Source organism: Engystomops pustulosus, chromosome 7, assembly GCF_040894005.1.
Source record: "Engystomops pustulosus chromosome 7, aEngPut4.maternal, whole genome shotgun sequence".
NCBI lineage: Eukaryota > Metazoa > Chordata > Amphibia > Anura > Leptodactylidae > Engystomops > Engystomops pustulosus.
This window is the reverse complement of record NC_092417.1, coordinates 166,304,636-166,326,281: the sequence shown is the minus strand read 5'-3', so window position 1 is coordinate 166,326,281 and position 21,646 is coordinate 166,304,636.

Here is a 21,646-nt window from a genome sequence, read left to right as displayed (position 1 = left end):
CGATCCTCTTCGCCTAGTGTGACTACACCGTGACCAGAACAAGTCCATAAAGTTATATGTAACATCAAAAACACACACATGTCCTGGAAAAAAGTTTTTATTTCACACCATCCTCCATTATTTACACCTGACGTTCTCACTCTCATTCTTATGAAGCGCGGAGGGTTCTGTTATTGTGCAGCTAATACAATGGCGCACATCTAAAAGTGACTTTTATTATCTCATTAGAGAGGTTTAGACTGTCTAAAAATGTCTAGCTGAAAAGCAGATATCTAGTTATTACAGTTTTAGTGATATTATGTGGATTTATTTATGTGAATATATCAATAGGGCACATTTGTGAACTCTACACATGTCCATGCATTATATTTGGGAGATGTGAAGGTAAACATTTTCTGTTTGGATCAAATTTTTTGCCATCAAAGTCAAATTTTAAGTATTTTTTTTTTTATAAAATGTTTCAATTTGAATCAAAATTGCATGAAGGCGCCTATGTCTATAAACTCTTTGATGCAATTTTGAAAATGGGGCAAGTGTCTGCTTTCAGAAAATATCGGTCCCTCTCCCCAATGGGCCTCACAGTCTAATCAACCTACCAGTAATTTTTTGGAGTGTGGGAGGAAACCGGAGGACCCGGAGGAAACCCACGCAGACACAGAGAGAACATACAAAATCTTTGCAGATGTTGACCAGCGCTGCAAGGCTGTAGTGCTAATCACGGAGCCACCATGCTGCCCATAAATAAATCTCCCTATCATCTATCTCCTATAAAATTCTCCCATATTACAGTTTGTTTTACCATACTAAAGGGAGCCTCTTGCTGACTGTGACTGGTCATAAAATAGTTTTATTTTGGGGCCCCACTTTTAGTTTTGCCCAGGGCCCCACTTTGTCTAGAACCGGCCCTGTCTGGACGTAGACTAAAATTTTTTTTTAAATAAAATGTATCCTGGGACCTTTGACCCTGTATCTAGTGGTTCAAAGGTTGATGATATCCTAAGGGGAGGTTGGGACAGTTGGGGGTTACATGTCTGGCAGCTTGTGTCATAAATCTGGGTGCACAGATAAGGCTGAAGGATTTATAATACTTAAATTGGGAGACATCAAAGCAGAGTTTTCAACGTCACTAGTTACACCACTGTTTTTTATTAGTTGATATAACTTACTATAGATCCTATAGGTCCTATAAATGTAGAGTGACTTTTTTTTCTTCTTTGTGATTAATTTGGATGGGTTTTTCTACAATTCAATGAAGGGGAACATCTGGAATGGGTCGAATACTTTGTTACAGCCTTACTGTACATCCATTGTGCACCATCCCCTTCCGCTGTCGCCTGATGCAGATGCATTTTGTATAAATATCTTGAAGTTTTTGCTGTTTATTTATTCTGGCCCGGAATATCACAACTTGTGAACATTGTGTTTGTGATTAATGGCCTGGACTATGATGTTACGTCTGTAATTCATGTACTAAACAGATACTTTTTGTCATGAACTAAAGATATGCACCAAACTTATAAACTATGTTGCTATATTTGTATCCAGGACATAATTTAATGGAATATTTAGGAGAAATCCCATAAAAACCTGTCACCAGTTTTTACCCGATTCAACGACCAGCCTCTTCCGCTGGGGCATGAAACGTCCTTTCTAGAATTCCCTCTTTTACATTATATCTAACCAATTTACCTATAACAAAATCTCCCAAATTTCCTGTGAAAATGAGCAGAGAAGAGTCAGATTTGTCTAAGATGAGTCAAGTTTAGAGGCTGGTTTCTATTGTCCCTGGAAACATGCTGCTGGTGTCCTATTAAAGAAATAAGAATCTCAACTTTGAGTTTGCATCAGGCTTCTGTGAGTTACAGAGTCAGAGATATAGGTAGATAAAGACATAGTTGAAAATGTGAGTTGCAGATAAATACCCAGTTCCTGACTTTTTTTTAAAATTGCCTGTATCTCTTGTTCTGTTGCCCACAGAGACACAAGCCTGACTCACATCTCTTATATGACTCCAGCATATAGAACCGTAGATAGGAGAACCTGAAGTGACTCACCTCTTGCAGCCTCTAAACTTGACTCATCTCACCGTGATTATGGAGACCCCCCCCCCCCCCCCCCTTCCAAACTGCAGTGGGTAGAAGCTCTCAACTTAATTCTACATATGGAAGAGTTGAGGGCGTGTGATGATGGGAAATATGAACTTTTCCATAACATCTGGAATCCTTGGTTTACTTTTCAGACTTTCCTGCAATGGATAACTGGTTGACCACTGGGGGCAGAGTGTCCTAAGTACAGCATCTGTGCCAAAGGTGGGTTATTTTCACGTCTACCCTTCCCCTCTGTACCCCTTCCTCCCTTCCATGACCTCTATTTGGTAATTTATACCCTTTTAGTTACCTTAGTTACCTTATGGACCGCATCAATTGATGACTTTTTAATGTCATATTACATGTATCAATAAAATGCACTCAATGCTGTCGTCCAAAATGTGCAACATCTCTATATTTTATATGGTCTATGTAATTATTACTAACTGACTAATCTGTTATTGTGCAAATATTTCAATAAAATACTTATTGAATCATAAACTTGACTCATCTCCAGCAAATCTGACTCTTTTCTGCTCAATTGTCACATGCCTTTGGAAGAGATTTTTTTTTATAGCTAAATGGATGAGATTTGACATAAGAGGAGATTCTATTAATGATATTCAGTTCTCTACTGGAGGGCTCTGGTAATTTAGTGGGGTAAAAGCTGGTGACAGGTTCCCTTTAAGCACCATGTCCAAGTGCAACTGCTAAATCTCTACCCCTATGGATGATTCCCCACCAAAATTATAGGTGAAAGATTGGGGGCTTCATTAATTAGAAGAAGGGGGTCCTTAGTCCCCGTACTACATGACTGCATTCTGGTGGTCAAGGACTGCACTTGGTCCCATAGACTTAGAATATACTGTACCGGGACTAGACCCCTGCTTTCAAAATTCTTGAGATTGGGCACTGAGGATGAAAGGAGGGCTCTTCTTGTAGGCGTAAGACCTCAGCAGTGGGTTCCACACAGGGGTGCACCAGATATGAGGAGAGTTAAGCCTCTTGCCTCAGGCGGCACCACCTGCAAAAAAATGGGGGGCAACATCAAGGACATAGTCACCTGCTACAAAGCAGGATCTGCCACTTATAAATAATGTATCTTCACTCCTGATGTCAACATGGGTCTGAGACACTGCATGGAGAACCCGCTTACTAAAAAATAGCCGGATACGTTACTATTGGATGGGACAGAGGGGGCGCCGTTCTATAGCTTCCTTCTGGCAGCAGAGGGTTTAGGTTCACCCCTGGTTCCACACAACTTCTCTATCCCGAATGTCATTGCTTGTGTCTGCACCAGCCATGAGGGGAGTAGAGCCTCTTGCCTCAGGCGGCACCACCTGCAAAAAGGTGGGGGGCAACATCAAGGACGCAGTCACCTGCTACAAAGCAGGGTCTGCCACTTATAAATAATGTATCTTCACTCCTGATGTCAACATGGGTCTGAGACACTGCATGGAGAACCCGCTTACTAAAAAATAGCCGGATACGTTACTATTGGATGGGACAGAGGGGGCGCCGTTCTATAGCTTCCTTCTGGCAGCAGAGGGTTTAGGTTCACCCCTGGTTCCACACCACTTCTCTATCCGGAATGACATTGCTTGTGTCGGATATAATACACAGAGCGGAATAGCGGCTGATGTGCTTCCATGTATTTCTTGGAATTGTGTCCTTTGATGTGAAGTTGCATCTCTCTAACATACATCTGTATTATGTTTGATCGCTTATCTGTCTTTTCCTTCTTCTGATCATTCTGTGTAGATTTCACTATTATATTGTAGGAAACAGATGTTTTCTTCACATTTGAAGGTAGCCCAACACCTGGGAGCCAGTTTTTCGGGAATGTAAACTATTACAATTGGATTGTAATAGTGTTACTAATAACTTACCAAAAAAGTGAGAAATTTCCTAAATTTCCTAATGCTAGGACAATCGTGTAGCTGTAATACTATGACATGGTCACTATAGAGTAGACAAGCCATCCGCTTCCAAGTCCATCAGCTTCAGTTCCTGATATCAGAGTGTTAGACCCCACACAAATCTGACATCTCCAGTAGGACAGCACAGTGGCTCAGTGGTTAACACTACAGCCTTGCAGTGCTGGGTACCCAGGTTTACGTACCAGGGTCAACATCTGCAAAGAGTTTGTATGTTCTCTCCGTGTTTGTGTGGGTTTCCTCCAGGTCCTCCGGTTTCCTCCCACACTCCAAAACATACTGGTAGGTTGATTAGACTGTGAGCCCCATTGGGGACAGGGACTGATTTGGCAAACTCTGTGCAGCGCTGTGTAATCTGTGTGCACTATATAAATAAAGAATTATTATTATTATAAGTGCCGTAGAGTAGGAGATCCCTGCAATGTTAGAACAAAGACCTGAGTTTCTGGAAACCCTCTTAAAAATGTGGATAACGGTGACCCGTATTAATTGGGACCATCAATTTCTCTTCTAAAAGGAACAGAGATGTCCATCATTGATTCATTGATCACTCCTTAAAGGGAGACTATCAGGCCCGAAATACATCCCAAACCAATCATACTGTTTTGTAGAGGCATTTAATACGAACAAAAACAGACCTTTATGGCCCCAAACTTATAAAGTAATGCAGATGATAATCATCTTTTTATGTATATGCCTGCAAGTGCAAAGTGGGAGAGTCTAATTTGACGGATTTTCCCACAAACACCTGCAAGTGCTCTGACTCTTCGGATAAATCACAGCTTAATGTCACCCATTTAAGCTTTAATTGACATTTACAGCCTCTTCCTATTGGTAGGTTATTCTGGTAAATAAGATCCGCCCCCATTGCACTTGCAGACTAATTTGCATATCTATAAAAAAGTTGCTTATCTCTGCATTGGCCATAAAGGTATCTCACTGCATGCCCTATATGAAATTATTATTTGACCTGGCAGACTCCCTTTGGAGAAAAAGTCCCTTTTCACACTTGTTCCGGCAAATCTTTATTAATTTAAGGTAAAATAAGCCAATTCTATAATATGAAATAGAAGCTGCACAAATATAACAGAAAGCCAATATTGGTTTGTCTAAAGAACAATCCGGCCCCCCGGGGGAAGGAGTCAAATGTCTCAGCAAGTTCCTGTGCATAAGTTTTTGCCTTGCAAGATTTTGTTCACCTGTCACTAAATATCTGAAATATTTGTCAGGAAAGAGCAATTTTTTCAAGCCCAAAAATTCGGAGAGAATTCCCTGAAAACCTTCCCTCCAGTTGAACAACAATTAATGGATCTCTGGGGTTATCTTTCGTAGAATGTGTCTGGAATTTCTTGCGAGAAAGAAAATGAAAGGCTCGGGGATATGGAGTTGGTATTGTGGGGGGTGAGCAAGACAGGACGGATACTGAGAATTCCGGCACTGCACTGCGCTACCATCAATCCGTAAAAAGGGAAAGTACAATGTAACTTCCAGGAGCTTCAAAGATTTTTCAACAAATTTGTTAAAGTGTTAGCGCCAGTTTTTTGTCTGACTTTGCACCGAAAAGAACGTGCAAACTGCTTGCAGATTTATTTAAGAAGATTTTGCGGCAATTTTGTGTCGCGGCTGCACTGTATCCGCACCAGTTCTGATTAATCTGCACACTTCACAGGTAAACTAGACATAGTAAAGACTGCACTAGTTTTGTTAAATGTGGCTCACCGGTGCCCCTCTCGGTGCTTCACCGGCTCCACAGCGTCACTTACTTGTCCCCATTCCTGCTTCGGTGGTCCTAAGGCACATGCACACCGGCTTCTGAAGATTTAAAGAGGACCTATCACCCCATTTATTGGCACTAGGAGCTGCTTACTAAAGTAAGCAGCTCCTAGTGCTTGATCAAACGCCGCAGTGTTAGAGTGATAGCGTTACCGGAAACCTCCGGTAACGCTATCTAACACTGCGGCGGGGTATAGTGTAATCTTTGCAAGCTGTCCGATGTATTCATGAGGGGGCGGTCCGAGGCGTAGCGCTCCATAGGCCGGCATTGACTGCCGGGCACCAGGCGGCAGTCACTGCCCCTAGCCACGCCCCAACCCCGCCCCCTCATGAATACATCGGACAGCTTTGCGAGCTGTCCGACAATTACACTATACCCCACCGCAGTGTTAGATAGCGTTACCGGAGGTTTCCGGTAACGCTATCACTCTAACACTGCGGCGTTTGTTCAAGCACTAGTACCGATAAATGGGGTGACAGGTCCTCTTTAAAGGGCTAGCACACCTTTGATTGGTTCTGGCCATTCCCAGAATCTTTTATAATCCAGCTCACCCAGTGGTACCACGCCACAGCAAGTCCAACCCGCTTTGCTGTGGGCTCTGGTGAAAACTGAGTTCCACTTAGACCCCGCTCCCAGGTGTTGGCTTACGTCATCGTCCGCGGTGGTCCAGTGGGTCCACTACCCCTGGTGCCTGACAGTGGGCCAATGTGTAACCCCATAAAATCAATAACAGTAGATAGCTTTAGGGGTGGTCTTGTCCATAACATGACTCCCCAAAAATCAGGAATTCCCATAATTGTGGCATGCATCTGGTTTTACAGGGAAAATTAGCTGCCAACATGATCAGTACCTATCAGTAGGTTTTGGAACCTAAGTCCCAAATATGTTTACCCAAGTTTTAAGACTGATTTCAAGCCCTGACTCATGAGCACCGTGCCCAGTAAAGCTAAGACCAGTTCACCGCGCTTAACCGTGCTTACCCTGAAATACGTTACAATACGATAGTACTTTATTGTTCCCCTGGAGGGAAATTGTTTCGTACATAGTTTTCCGGCAGTTGTTACACACAGAGACAGGCTTAACATTACAGTTACATACATACACTACAAGGCACATTCTTACATTTTGCTCCTTCCATAACAAACAGTTACAGGACGGTAGAGATTAACAAGACCATGTTACATTACTTAACGTGAAACAATTACAGCACCAAATACAACAGTGATAATAACAAATAGACACAAGCTAGACAGACATGCAGAGGGGGTACTACAGTGCCGATGTGGCGCTAAAGGTGATTAGGGTGAAACAGCGTTGTGCTGCTATTGGTTTGGCAGGAGAGACACTGCCCTTAGCTTCACTTTTTCCACTGGAGCCTTAGTACAGCGTTCCTCCTGACTTGCAGTAAGGCACTGGTTGCGATCACTTACATTTCAGGTGCTCTGATGACGCCATAACCGCAGCTCTTGGGCGTCAGGTTCCAGTTCCGGCGCTCTGTTGCTAGTGATGGCTAGTAATGTAAGGTGTATAGACCACAGCTTCACTATGTACCAGGGTTCCAAAGTCACAGGAACACCAAGACAGCGCCTACTCCAGCTGCCAATGCAAACCTATTGACGGTTCCCCTTTAACCCCTTAAGGACGGAGGGTTTTCCGGCTCATTTCTCGCTCTCCAACTTCAAAAATCCATAACTTTTTCATTTTTCCGTGTACAGACCTGTGTGAGGGCTTATTTTGTGCGTAACAAATTTTACTTTCCCGTAATGTTATTTATTTTAACATGCCGTGTACTGCGAAGCTGAAAAAAAATTCCAAATGTGGAAAAATTGAAAAAAAACCGCACGTGCGTCACGTTCTTGTGGGCTCAGTTTTTACGACTTTCACTCTTCGCTCCAAATAACACGCCTACTTTATTCTTTGGTTCGGTGCGATCGCGGTGATACCAAATTTATATAGGTTTTATTGTGTTTTAATACATTTTCAAAAATTAAACGAATGTGTACAAAAAAGAAAAAAAATTTTTTGCCATCTTCTGACGCTAATAACTTTTTCATACTTTGGCGCACGGAAATGTGTGAGGGGTCATTTTTTGCGAAATGAGGCGACGTTTTCATTGCTACCATTTTGAGGTCTGTGCGACATTTTGATCATTTTTTATTTCATTTTTTATGTTATGTAAAAAGGTGTAAAAGTCGCATTTCGGACATTTGGGCGCCATTTCCCGCCTCGGAGGTCACCGCCGGCCGTAACCGTTTTTATATTTTGATAGATCGGGCATTTTGGGACGCGGCGATACCTAATATGTCTGTGATTTTTACTGTTTGTTATGTTTTATATCCGTTCTAGGGAAAGGGGGGTGATTTGAACTTTTAATATTTTATTAATTTTTTTTATTTTTTAAACTTTTTTTTTTCTTTTTTTTTTCACTATTTTTTAGACCATCTAGGGTACAATAACCCTAGATGATCAGATCGCTCCTACCATATACTGCAATACTACAGTATTGCAATATATGGCGTTTTTGCAGGTCTTACATTACAATGAGCCACTGGCTCATTGTAACGAACCTGCATAAACCATGTAGCCTCGTGTCAAGAGAAGACCCGAGGCTACCATGGTAACCGATCGCCGCCCCCCGATGACGTTCGGGGGCGTGGCGATCGAAAAAAAGATGGCGGCGCCCGCGCGCCGCCGTCTTTTAAACGCCGCCCGCGACTTTGCGGGCGGCGTTTAGAGGGTTAATAGCCGCGATCGGTGCAAGCACCGACCGCGGTTATTAGCGGTGGGGGTTTTGTGCAAAATGCAAAAACCCCCACCTCTGTATGAAGAGGACTCAGCCCGTGAGCCCTCTTCATACTTCCCTTATACCTCTGCGCCGTAGAGCTACGGCGCAGAGCGTTAAGGGGTTAAACTGTTTGGGCACCCACAGGACGCTGATACAGTTTAAAGCTGTAGTAAAGCGGAGAACAATAAAATCTGTTCTGCACTGTTTTAAGCAGAATTGTCCATAAGAGGGGCTCAAGATAGAACTTAGCTTGGGGCTAGGCTTGAAACATTTACCACCGTATACCTTAGATCAGTGGTGGCGAACCTATGGCACGGGTGCCAGAGGTGGCACTCAGAGCCCTCTCTGTGGGCACCCAGGTCATCACCTAGCACAAAGGTCACCATTCAGGACTCCTCCTCCTGCAGTCACAGGCAGCCCAGAACGTGCCATGTTCAGCATTATTTTAAAGTGACTTGAAGAGTAAGGGAGGAGTGGACAGAGCTGGATTATCATTGAAGCCCCTTCTGAGGGCCTGTGATTCATCCTATGAAGGGGACCTTAGAGGGGAGCTACAATAATAATCCAAATTTCTCCATCTTTCTACTGTATTGTTGTCTTCAGGACGCCAATACGTTTGAATCTGTGACACAGCATGGAGCAATAAGTTACATTAAATTGGCATTTGGCACTTTGTGAAAAATATGTGGCTTTCGGTTGTAGTTTGGGCACTCGGTCTCTAAAAGGTTCGCCATCACTGCCTTAGATGTTGTCAGCTGATTGCTTTTTCGGCCAACAGGCGTTTCTCTCAAAATTTGGACCAACGTGCATGCTCAACAATGGCAATTTGTTTTTTACTTGGGAGAGGGGAACGTGTTGCAACATGTTCCCCTTGACTTCTATGTTTAGGGAAAAGCTGGTTCACCTTGTGCAGTAAATATTTAGAAATTGCCAACAAAATTAGATTAGGTGATAATTGATCATCTAATATGACATCTGCTGTATAGTTGGGAATTTTTTGTCTATGCAGATGATGATTTGGCCAAACCTGGACCCTCAAACTACATCTACATATATAATATCGATGCTAAATACAATAAGGATGTAAACAGAATCCTAAAGTTTCATCTGATTCCAGGTCAATGTGTTACGTTTTTGTCAACAGGATGTGAAGTCCATTGAAAAAATATCCGGGTGGCCAATGGCGTCCTGCCTCCTGTACCTATTATCAGGCAGAGAAAGACAAACAATGGTCAGGACGGATCCTGCGAGGACCTGTGCCAGATGCTACAATACCTGGTACTTGCTACATTGTATCGACAGACAGACAGAAAATCTACAGAACAATGGAAAAACATCAAATCAAATCATCAAAAAACATCAAATCTATGCACAGACCTACCAGCAGCTCAATTTTGCAAAGTGAAGATCTGTATAATGATAGCTTTGTGTATGTTGTTAGTAGCAGCAGGACTGTGATATATGGATTATAGATTCTTTAGGTGCACTGGGGGCATGTCCTCACACTGCTCTGCTATTAGCTCTCTGTACTTTTCCACAGCCCTTCTACCTTCTGCTATGAATGACTGCTGCAATAGTCAACCAGAAGACTCCTACAACATCTGGAACATTGAGCATCAGCAAAGCAGGATGTGAGAAAACAAGTGTTTCAAACCTATCTCCAATTCTCTGATTTAATTCCATATTTTATACACCTCTTGCTACTAACAACAAACACAAAGGTACTGGGAGAGAGTCATGGCTTATGCTCTGAGTAACAGCTGTAGCAGGCTTCTCTTTGAATAGTACAGTAGTCACTCAGAGCAGAGAGAAGGGCTGTGAAACTGTTCTAGTAAGAAAGTTAAGAGCACAGCAATGTGAGGACACGCCTCAGTGCACTTGGAGAAGCTACAATCCTGGAATTTAAATGCATAATTCACAGTCCTGCTGCTACTAACAACAACACATATATGATTAGCCATCTTTTTAGGGTCAATAGCGAATACTGCAGTTCACTTGTTCACATTGACTTTTGTCTCTGTGCAGAGTAACGGATGGAGGAATACTATACACAGTTGGGCAGATTTACTTACCCGGTCCATTCTCTGCGGTGGATTCGGGTCCTGCCGGGATTCACTGCCTGGTGAAGTTAAGTGCAAGTCTCGCAACACTTTTTTTTTTTAAATGCGACGGTTTTTCCAAATCTGCCGGGTTTTCGTTCAGCCACACCCCCGATTTCCGTTGCGTGCATGCCGGCGCCGATGCGCCACAATCCGATCGCGTGAGCCAAAATCCCGGGGAAATCGGCGCAAATCGGAAATATTCGGGTAACACGTCGGGAAAACGTGAATCAGGCCCTTAGTAAATGACCCCCAGTCTCTTTAATGAAAACAGTAGCCACCTCCAAATAAGTTGCGAAAAGGAAACAATTGATTTTATTCTCCTCCGGAGTAAAAGGGACCATATGGTTTATATATTATCTAATAAAACTGGTTACATTTCCATATAGATTGTGTTAAGAGCCATCACTACTCAGGGATTTCATAAAGGAGACGATTTTATAAAAAAAATTACCATAAATGCCGGCGCAGTGACCTCTGTTATTACCTGATTGTTACAGTCAAACCCAATTGGAAGAGTAGGAAATGCTATTTACTCTGCATCAAAGAGGACAATATGGAGCCGGGGGCCGTGTGGGTTTGATGTATGAGCCTGATTGACTCTCCATGTTTACTTTTATTTCCGTAGAGTTTATTCTGATGGGATAAGCCCTCGGTTATGTCAGTTGTTTCGGATTGTTTTGTTAGTGGAGTGTATGACTGTATGGAATTGGAATGTCCACCCTGCTGTGTTCTCCTGTAGGTGCACAGTGACGGGACTGTAGGGAGGCCATATTCTCTTTCCAAATTAACCAGGGACATTAATGTTCCAGAAGGATCAATAAAAAGAAATGAAAAAAAGGTAAAAAAAAATTCTACATATATAAAAAAAATAATAATTACTGTATATACTCGAGTATAAGCCGACCCGAATATAAGCCGAGGTATCTAATTTCAACACAAAAAACTGGGAAAACCTTTTGACTTGAGTATAAGCCTAGGGTGGGAAATGCATTGGTCACAGCTTCCAGCCTGTATATAGCTAGCCAGCCCCTGTCGCCCAGTACATAGCCAGCCCCTTGCCCCCTAGTATAAAGGCAGCCAGCCCATGCCCTCTAGTACAGTGGTGGCGAACCTATGGCACGGGTGCCAGAAGCGGCACTTAGAGCCTTTTCTGTGGGCACACTGGCCATCACCCAAGCACACCAGACAGAACTCAAAGAATCTTTTTTGTGCTGAAAAACTTGGCTTGTACTCAAGTATATACCGTATACAAAATACATACTTGACTTACCATAGCTTTTTCCAATATTTCTTTTTCTTGGAAATTTATAGATTAAATCTTGTTTTACTTCTCAACAAGTTTTCAGTCCATGCTGTGCGGCTGAGGAGACATTGATTTTGTCTCTGTATTTCATTGTCCTTTCGTTGTGTGAACACAGGCTTAGCTTGCTGGCTGTTTAGGGGTTGATTGCACCACACCCTTCTCCTCCTGCAGCCTCCAGACCAGCAATGGTTAATAGTTATGACTGACAGAGCTCTGCTCCAATCATTCCTGGAGTAAAGGCTCTGGTTTCTCATAAGCGTTTGGTTCAAATTCAGTTCAGTGCTGGTTTTAGTTTATCTTGAGCTTGATAGAGAGACTCTGTTTTCTGGATTTCTGGTATTTTGATCTTGGCTCCTGTTCTAGACTACCAGTTCTGTGATTCTGTACTTCCTTGCTTTCTCTGTTGTGACCCGGCTTGTCAACTATTCTTCCCTGTTTGAGTTATTTGTCCTGTTAAGTATTTGGCGAAGGTAGGAACAGTCTTTTAGTTGTCCCGAACTATTTAGGGTACGGTGAGGCAAGTAAGTAGGGCCTTTTGGGAGGCTTGAGTTTAAGGCTCAGTGTTATGTTTGTGATTCTGAATCTGGTCGGCTCATTACAACTACATTTGGACACTATAGGACTTGTATTCTGCAATATCTAGCAGTTTCCCCCCTCTGCAGGCTCTATTTATAATTTAGACTGTAAGCTCTTGTGCGCAGGGCCCTCACTCCTATTGTTCCATATGACGGTTTGCATTCTGTAATGTAATATTATATTTGTATATGTCCCATATGATTTGTAAAGTGTTATGAAATATGACGGCGATATACAAATAAAAATTATAATGATTAATTCTCATAGCTAGTGCCTGGGGACTAGCTGCTATGACATCTCCCCTGCGCTCTACATGGAATGTAGAGGAGAATTTAATCCAACCCGAACCAACATTTATGAGAGCTGCAGCCAAAATGAACATCAGTTTATGAGGAAGGGCAGTCAGTGCTAACCATGGGCTAGTCACTCTACATCTTTTGCATTCCCCGTGCTTAAAGGGAACCTGTCGACAGGGACCTCATTTTCACTAACACAGGTGAGATGACATCAGGAGCACAAAGGTGGGGGCCAAGAACTGAGGAGTCTACAGCACAGACAAGTCATGTGTTGTTTTTTGAAATGCATCCAAACCAAAGCCCAACCCATGGGACTACACAGAGGATTCTGTCAGGGTGTGAGGTAAGTTATAACACACATTTATATTATAATGCAAATGCTTAGAGAAAGCAGAAAGACATATTTGCACTGCAGGTGTAATGGGCTTCTGTAACCTGTCTGTAGTGAAAATAAGGTCCCTGGTGACAGGTTTCCTTTAAGCAGAGCTGGTGCATCTCTCTTGTTTGGTTTTCTATCAAATTCTAGTGTACAATCCGCACCATCTTCCCACTACATTTGGGTGGTGCGGTTAACATCCTTAAAAGTGCTCTGTTGATAATAAATTCTGCTTGTCCCAATGACTATCTGCAATAAGAACATATAGAAACATATAGTCCACAGTCCAGCCGGGGGAGAAGTTCTGACGGTCATCATTGGGTTTTAACCCTCATCTAAGCTGGTGAGCCACAATGTGGGGACAACCGCACATGTTACAAAAGGAAGAATTTATTAAAAACAAATATAGGCGTTCCCCTACTTAAAGGGAACCTACCACCACAAATCTACCTATAAAGGTAGATCGGGTGGTAGGTGGATGTAAGGGACGTGAGGAGAGCTCTTTTTAGAGCTAATCCTCACGTCCCGCTAACTTTTAGGAAACTTTATTAACCTAATATGTAAATTTAGTTATGCGGCTACTGGGGCGTGGAGTAGCCGGCACGAGGCTACACAGAGCGGCTACTCCACGCCCCAGTAGCCACATTACTCCTCCTACCCTGTGTGTGCGGCGCGCAGCTACGAGGAGCCCTCGTCTGACAAGCCGGCTACTGCGCATGCGCAGTAGCTCCGGCCTCGGAGCTGGGACTGCTCAGCCGGTGTTCTGCGCATGCGCAGAACGCCATCATATCGCAGGAGCTGCGCGCCGGACACAACAGGGTAGGAGGAGTAATGTGGCTACTGGGGCGTGGAGTAGCCGCGCTGTGTAGCCTCGTGCCGGCTACTCCACGCCCCAGTAGCCGCATAACTAAATTTACATATTAGGTTAATAAAGTTTCCCAAAAGTTAGCGGGGACGTGAGGATTAGCTCTAAAAAGAGCTCTCCTCACGTCCCTTACATCCACCTACCACCCGATCTACCTTTATAGGTAGATTCGTGGTGGTAGGTTCTCTTTAAGAACACCCGACTTACAGACGACCTCTAGTTACAAAGGGACCTCTGGATGTTGGTAATTTACTGTACTTTAGTCCTAGGCTACAATAACCAGCTGTAGAAGTTATCAGAGGTGTCTGTAATGAAGCTTTATTGTTAATCCTGGTTCTTATGACAACCCAACATTTTTAAAATCCAATTGTCACAGAGACCAAAAAAAAATTCTGTCTAGAGTTACAATTATAAAATATACAGTTCCGACTTACATACAAATTAAACTAAAGAACAAACCTACGGAACCTATACTTGTATGTAAGCCAGGGACTGTCTGTGTAAGGACGGCCAATATCATTCCCTGACCCAACAGACAGTGACAATGACCTGTTACTCGCCTTGTAGTCTCTCCAAAAGTGAAGTCATCCTGAATATAAGTCTAAATCTGACTTATTACAACTCCTGTGGTCCTCTCTGGATATTGCCCAAATACCTCTATATTCAGCATTAACCGTAGGTTGTCCACATGTTGTTTCATTGAAGAATCAAATACTGTAAAGTCTCCACCCCGGGTCCAGTTTGGCAAGTGAAGGTCCCACCAGTAGCCGGTCCTCGGTGTCCCTACGAGAGGGCTTAGCAGGGAGATCATTACAAGCTTGTGGTTTCTTACTCTCGGAGTAGTGTGGTTTTTCCTAGCTTATCCCTATACCTAACACCATAAAGCTGGCGGGAAGTGATGGTAACCCTCTCCATGCAGCGGGGTCCTGGCATCACCGCTTATTATAGGCTTGGGTTGCTATATGCGGAAGGCTGATCAACTCTATTTGAAGTCATCTACACATTAAAATTAAAAACAGAGGATCACAACCGCAACATTAAAATGCAGCGCAGCCTCCGCCGCCCTCCCTCTGTACACCCTCCAGCAGTACCACAAGGGGTGTCTCACGACATGGTGGTGGGGCTGCAGCTTCACGTCGTGGTCAGGGGTGTTGAAAGCTGAGGAAACCTATGTGTGTGCTCTGTGCCATTACTTTAATGACTGTTTTAGGAAGCTACAAGATTTTAGGGGTCCAACTAGTCATTCAGGTTGGCCCTGTTAACCGTTTTATTGCCAGATGAAGAGGTGGAAGAGATGTTATTGGAGAATGCAACGTCCATAAGGGACAAAAAAGAGAATACTGTTCATTCCGATAAAATGGGCTTAAGCGACGTGTTAGACAATTTTAGGATACAACACGTTTTGGGTTTATGACACATTGGGGCAGATTTACTTACCCGGTCCATTCGCGCTCCAGCGGCGCGTTCTCCGTGGAGGATTCGGGTCTTCCGGCGATTCACTAAGGTAGTGCGCCCGATGTCCACTAGGTGTTGCTGCTGCGCTGAATTCCGTCGGAGTTCGCTGGAGTTCACCAAGCCGGGCCGGGTGCAGGTAAGCAAGCGACACATTTTTAAAAAAAATACGGCGGTTTCTCCAAATCCAAAGGGTTCTCTGATGGCCACGCCCCGCTTTCTAATGCGTGCATGCCGGCGACATTGCGCCACAATCCGATCGCGTGAGCCAAAATACCGGGGCAATTTAGGGAAAATCGGCGCAAAACGGTAAAATTCGAATAACCCGACGTAAAAACGCGATTAGTAAATGACCCCGACTGGGGCAGATTTATTTGCCCGGTCCTGTCGTGATCCCGCGGTGCGTTGTCCAACATGGATTCGGGTCCGGCGTGATTCACTAAGCTCGTGTGTCCGAGTTCCTTCCTGTGTTGCTGCTGCGCCGAGGTCTGCCGGAGTTCACTTGCTTCTTCCCGGTGCATGTAAGTGCTTGATCTTGCGACACAAAACGTTTTTTAAATTCCGTGGTTTGTCCGAATCCGTCGGGTTGTCCGACAAGCAACACTACCCCCCACCCCCCGATTTCTGTGGCATGCAAGCCGGCGAAAATTCAATTGTGTGCTCCAAAATTCCGGGGCAAAACAGAAATATTCGGGAAACCCGACTAAAGTGCGGCGTTCAGACCCTTAGTAAATGAGTCCCAGTGTCTGGGACTTTTTAGGCTCACCAGAAAGAAACCCATCATCTATTATACCCTAAAAAATAAAACCCAGGAATCTCGAAATTGGTTTGTCTCTACTTGGCCTTCATCATTGTGTTAGAACCTGGGCCCACCGGATCCTATGATTCTCTGGTGGGCCAGTCCAGTCCTGTCTTGACATGTATAGTACCTAAAACACACAAACAAGCTACATCTGGTATCCTTACAAAGCGCCCCAGATACTTGTCCCAATTGTGGGACCCTGCTATGACATAGCCTACTAAAGCACTTACACATGGTGGTCCTCACCCTGTGATACCCAACTGTGCCCGTCAGTCCTAACTAATGATCAAAACTTTTTTCTACTTTGTTAACTTTTGTGAAAACTTTTGTTAACCCTACTGGCCCCAAGACCAGCGTGGGCTGCAGGTGCTTCCTGTTCACACTGAATTATTTGTATTGAAATCATTCCCATGTCTGGGTCCATAAGATTACTTGGATTATTTATTAATCTAATATTCTATGATCTTTGGCTCGTACAGCTAGATCCATATCCAAGTATTCTCTTGTCCCTTGGGGGGGATTGGGCGTTATGTAGCTACTTAGAAACAAAACGTAGAGAATTACTACCTTATATAGTTGCTACAAATAGGACATGAATGGTCATTATAGGGATAAGATTATTGACAAATGTTAACCATGGACGTCCATGATGCGTTATGAGGGTTTCATGGACGTCCATGATGTGTTATGAGGGTTTCATGGAGGTCCCTGATGCGTTATGAGGGTTTCATGGACGTCCATGATGCCTTATGAGGGTTTCATGGATTTCCATGATGCGTTATGAGGGTTTCGTGGACGTCCATGATGCGTTATGAGGGTTTCATGGATTTCCATGATGCGTTATGAGGGTTTCGTGGACATCCATGATGCGTTATGAGGGTTTCGTGGACATCCATGATGCGTTATGAGGGTTTCGTGGACGTCCATGATGCGTTATGAGGGTTTCATGGACGTCCCTGATGCGTTATGAGGGTTTCATGGACGTCCATGATGCGTTATGAGGGTTTCATGGAGATCCCTGATGCGTTATGAGGGTTTCATGGACGTCCATGATGCGTTATGAGGGTTTCATGGACGTCCATGATGCGTTATGAGGGTTTCATGGACGTCCATGATGCGTTATGAGGGTTTCATGGACGTCCATGATGCGTTATGAGGGTTTCATGGACGTCCATGATGCGTTATGAGGGTTTCGTGGACGTCCATGATGCGTTATGAGGGTTTCATGGACGTCCCTGATGCGTTATGAGGGTTTCATGGACGTCCATGATGCGTTATGAGGGTTTCATGGATTTCCATGATGCGTTATGAGGGTTTCGTGGACGTCCATGATGCGTTATGAGGGTTTCATGGATTTCCATGATGCGTTATGAGGGTTTCGTGGACGTGCATGATGCGTTATGAGGGTTTCATGGACGTCCATGATGCGTTATGAGGGTTTCATGGACGTGCATGATGCGTTATGAGGGTTTCATGAACGTCCATGATGAGTTATGAGGGTTTCAAGGATGTCCATGATGTGTTATGAGGGTTTCATGGACGTCCATGATGTGTTATGAGGGTTTCATGGATGTTCATGATGTGTTATGAGGGTTTCATGGACGTCCATGATGCGTTATGAGGGTTTCATGGACGTCCATGATGTGTTATGAGGGTTCCATGGATGTCCATGATGTGTTATGAGGGTTTCATGGACGTCCATGATGTGTTATGTGGGTTTCATGGACGTCCATGATGCGTTATGAGGGTTTCATGGACGTCCATGATGCGTTATGAGGGTTTCATGGATGTCCATGATGCGTTATGAGGGTTTCGTGGACGTCCATGATGCGTTATGAGGGTTTCGTGGACGTCCATGATGCGTTATGAGGGTTTCATGGACGTCCCTGATGCGTTATGAGGGTTTCATGGACGTCCATGATGCGTTATGAGGGTTTCATGGATTTCCATGATGCGTTATGAGGGTTTCGTGGACGTCCATGATGCGTTATGAGGGTTTCATGGATTTCCATGATGCGTTATGAGGGTTTCGTGGACGTGCATGATGCGTTATGAGGGTTTCATGGACGTCCATGATGCGTTATGAGGGTTTCATGGACGTGCATGATGCGTTATGAGGGTTTCATGAACGTCCATGATGAGTTATGAGGGTTTCAAGGATGTCCATGATGTGTTATGAGGGTTTCATGGACGTCCATGATGTGTTATGAGGGTTTCATGGATGTTCATGATGTGTTATGAGGGTTTCATGGACGTCCATGATGCGTTATGAGGGTTTCATGGACGTCCATGATGTGTTATGAGGGTTTCATGGATGTCCATGATGTGTTATGAGGGTTTCATGGACGTCCATGATGTGTTATGTGGGTTTCATGGACGTCCATGATGCGTTATGAGGGTTTCATGGACGTCCATGATGTGTTATGAGGGTTTCATGGATTTCCATGATGCGTTATGAGGGTTTCATGGACGTCCATGATGCGTTATGAGGGTTTCATGGATGTCCATGATGCGTTATGAGGGTTTCGTGGACGTCCATGATGCGTTATGAGGGTTTTGTGGACGTCCATGATGCGTTATGAGGGTTTCGTGGACGTCCCTGATGCGTTATGAGGGTTTCATGGACGTCCATGATGCGTTATGAGGGTTTCATGGATTTCCATGATGCGTTATGAGGGTTTCGTGGACGTCCATGATGCGTTATGAGGGTTTCATGGATTTCCATGATGCGTTATGAGGGTTTCGTGGACGTGCATGATGCGTTATGAGGGTTTCATGGACGTCCATGATGCGTTATGAGGGTTTAATGGACGTCCATGATGAGTTATGAGGGTTTCAAGGATGTCCATGATGTGTTATGAGGGTTTTATGGACGTCCATGATGTGTTATGAGGGTTTCATGGACTTCCATGATGCGTTATGAGGGTTTAACGGACGTCCATGATGCGTTATGAGGGTTTCATGGACGTCCATGATGCGTTATGAGGGTTTAATGGACGTCCATGATGTGTTATGAGGGTTTCATGGATGTTCATGATGTGTTATGAGGGTTTCAAGGATGTCCATGATGTGTTATGAGGGTTTCAAGGATGTCCATGATGTGTTATGAGGGTTTCATGGTTGTCCATGATGTGTTATGAGGGTTTAATGGACGTCCATGATGCGTTATGAGGGTTTCATGGACGTGCATGATGCGTTATGAGGGTTTCATGGACGTGCATGATGCGTTATGAGGGTTTCATGAACGTCCATGATGTGTTATGAGGGTTTCAAGGATGTCCATGATGCGTTATGAGGGTTTTGTGGACGTGCATGATGCGTTATGAGGGTTTCATGGATGTCCATGATACGTTATGAGGGTTTCATGGATGTCCATGATGTGTTATGAGGGTTTCGTGGACGTCCATGATGCGTTATGAGGGTTTAATGGATGTCCCTGATGCGTTATGAGGGTTTCATGGACGTCCATGATGCGTTATGAGGGTTTCGTGGACGTCCATGATGCGTTATGAGGGTTTCGTGGACGTGCATGATGCGTTATGAGGGTTTCATGGATGTTCATGATGTGTTATGAGGGTTTCATGGACGTCCCTGATGCGTTATGAGGGTTTCATGGACGTGCATGATGCGTTATGAGGGTTTCATGAACGTCCATGATGAGTTATGAGGGTTTCAAGGATGTCCATGATGTGTTATGAGGGTTTCATGGACGTCCATGATGTGTTATGAGGGTTTCAAGGATGTCTATGATGCGTTATGAGGGTTTTATGGATGTCCATGATGCGTTATGAGGGTTTAATGGACGTCCATGATGCGTTATGAGGGTTTCATGGACGTCCATGATGCGTTATGAGCGTTTAATGGACGTCCATGATGCGTTATGAGGGTTTAATGGACGTCCATGATGCGTTATGAGGGTTTCATGGACTTCCATGATGCGTTATGAGGGTTTCGTGGATGTCTATGATGCGTTATGAGGGTTTCGTGGACGTGCATGATGCGTTATGAGGGTTTCGTGGACGTGCATGATGCGTTATGAGGGTTTCGTGGACGTGCATGATGCGTTATGAGGGTTTCGTGGACGTCCATGATGCGTTAAGAGGGTTTCATGGATGTCCATGATGCGTTAAGAGGGTTTCATGGACGTCCATGATGCGTTATGAGGGTTTCATGGACGTCCATGATGCGTTATGAGGGTTTCATGGACGTCCATGATGCGTTATGAGGGTTTCATGGACGTCCATGATGCGTTATGAGGGTTTCATGGACTTCCATGATGTGTTATGAGGGTTTCATGGACTTCCATGATGTGTTATGAGGGTTTCATGGACTTCCATGATGTGTTATGAGGGTTTCATGGACGTCCATGATGCGTTATGAGGGTTTCATGGACGTCCATGATGCGTTATGAGGGTCTCATCCTCGAACCCATTCCCAATAAGAACCAGATGGACAGAGCTGTAGTTCATTGAGCTAAATAGATAAACTTTCTTTCATATGGCGATGCAGCTGACAACCAAATGTTCCTGTATCAACTTGACAGGACCCTCAGAACTCAGACCAGTTCCATGTGAATGTGTATAAGTTCCTAGAACAAATAGATGAGGATCAAAAGTTTGGAATTTAGGTCTGCACTTTGCAATTAAAGGGATCCAAAAAATAATGGAGAAGATTGTCTTTTCTAGACAGCCCATTTCCAACATTTATGGAAAAACCCAGGTGAAGCTATAAATCTCCTGTACATCTGATGAGAAACGCATTTGTGGTTGGTTTTAGAAGCAGTCGGACTGTAAAAAATGGATGTATATTCCAGGATTGTAGCTTCTCCAAGTGCACTGGGCAATAGTGGACTATATTATAGGTGGTTTGGGCAGGAGCCCGGGGTCCATGGCCACCCACCAAATCTTAGACTGAGAAGGACCTTCACCCATGAAATCCTTGTGCATCTGTCCCTGCGCTCAATGCACTTGTACACAAGAGCCATTTCAGGACCTTTGAAGGTCCTCCAAAGGTCCTGAAACCACAGATTGAAAGCAGCAGAAGGGACACATCCTCCATTCCCCAAGAAGCTGATTCTAGTACCAGACGTAGGAAGTGATTCCAGGCTTGTAGGGGCTATAGTATTCCCAGAGCCCCCCAGAGCCCATGGTCATCCTAAGCCACCCTTGGCCACTGGGCTGCCCTCACACTGCTGTGTAAATAGCTCTCTGCACTTAGCTGCTTCTAACTCCCCCTAAGTCTAAGAGAGAAAGGAACAGTAACCATTTTTTATTTTAGGAACCCCGCAGAAT